The following is a 1716-nucleotide window of genomic DNA, read 5'->3' on the forward strand; positions in this document are numbered from 1 at the left end:
CTGCATTGGGCTCCATGTTGAACATGGAGCCTACTTTTAAAAAAAAAAAAGTTATAAATCATCAAGACCAAGTACTGTCTCTTTATTGAGTCCTATGTACCAGAGAAGATATGTTTTCAACAGTTTAAAATAAGAATACCAGGGCGCCTGGGTGGCTCAGTCGGTTAGGCATCTGACTTCAGCACAGGTCATGATCTCATGGTTGTGGATTCGAGCCCCGTGTCAGGCTCTGTGCTGACAACTAGCTCAGAGCCTGGAGCCTGTTTCAGATTCTGTATCTCCCTCTCTCTCTGCCCCTCCCCTGTTCATGCTCTCTCTTTCTCAGAAATAATAAAACATTAAAAAAAATAAATAAAATAATAACACCTGGGGCACCTGGCTGGCTCAGTTGGAAGTGCATGTGACTCTTGATTTCGGGGTCATGAATTTGAGCCTCATGTTGGGTATAGAGATTACTAAGAAAAATAAACTTAAAAAGGACAGCTCTTATACTTAAAAAAAAAAAAAACCTAACATTGAGCATTTACTTGCTTTACACTGGGCACTGGTCCAAGTTTTGGAGACTTACCTGCAGTCACTCACTCCTAACCCAATGCTGTTAAGTACTGTCAATAATCCCATTTTTTCAGATGGGGAAACCAAGGCACAGAGCAGTTAGATAACTTTCTCAAGGTCTCCTACCTTGTAGGTGGCCAAATTTGGAAAAGGGACTAGCCAGTTTGGCTTCAAATTCCCACTTGTAACATTATAGCTCCCTCTTACATTTTATCTGTATTTTATGAAAAAGAATGTATTGTGAAAAATCTCAGAAAATGTAATGTCATCAGACTGGCTGCCTTGGTTAGAACAGAAGGGGGAGTTGGTGAGAGTATCTTCATAGGACCGACACTGCCAGACCCCGCCTCAGCCAGGTGAGCAATGCCAGCAACAGTGATTAAGTCACAGCGACAGTACATACCCTTGGTATGGTGTGATGGGCATGGCACTGTGGTCTTCCTCCCTAGTAACATGTAACCCCAGGGCCTTAGGAGAAAAACATCAGACAAATCCCAATAGAGGAGCATCCTACAAAATACCTGAGCAGTACTCCCTGAAATTGTCAAAATCCTCAAAAACAAGGAAAGTCAGAGAAACTGTCCTGTTAAGGAGGAGCTTAAAAAGACACAACTAAGGGGCACCTGGGTGGCTCAGTTGGCTGAGCGTGCGACTTCAGCTCAGGTCATGGTTTTGTAGTTCATGGATTCAAGCCCTGGGTTGGGATCTGTGCTAACAAACAGCTCAGAGCCTGGAGACTGCTTCGGATTCTGTGTCTCCCTCACTCTCCCCCTCCTCTGCTCGTCCTCTGCCTTTCTCGGTCATTCAAAAATAAATAAATGTTAAAAAAACAAGACAACTAAATATAAGGTGGTACCCTCAGACAGAAAAAGGACATCAGATAAAAACTAAGGAAACCTGAATCAACTCTGGAATTTGGTTGAGAGAATGAAAGCAATCACTTTGCTCGCACTAAAGCTAGTAATGTTTTACTGGACCCAAAGGCTTTATTAAATAACATTCAAAAAAGTAATTTCATCTTTTTTATACTTTCCAGGTTTNTATTAATTTTATTAAAAATATGGAACGCTTCACGAATTTGCGTGTCATCCTTGCGCAGGGGCCATGCTAATCTTCTCTGTATCGTTCCAATTTTAGTATATGTGCTGCCGAAGCGAGCAC

General features: G+C 42.0%; 1 non-coding gene across 1 annotated transcript; it reads right to left on the bottom strand.

Moving 5' to 3' along the window:
• Positions 1–1609: 1609 nt before the first annotated feature.
• LOC144225433 (U6 spliceosomal RNA) lies at positions 1610–1716 on the bottom strand. Its single transcript, XR_013333304.1, has one exon. It is a non-coding gene; the product is annotated as a U6 spliceosomal RNA (small nuclear RNA).

The sequence above is a fragment of the Crocuta crocuta genome, unplaced genomic scaffold (genome assembly GCF_008692635.1).
Source record: "Crocuta crocuta isolate KB4526 unplaced genomic scaffold, BGI_CrCroc_1.0 scaffold172, whole genome shotgun sequence".
Lineage (NCBI taxonomy): Eukaryota > Metazoa > Chordata > Mammalia > Carnivora > Hyaenidae > Crocuta > Crocuta crocuta.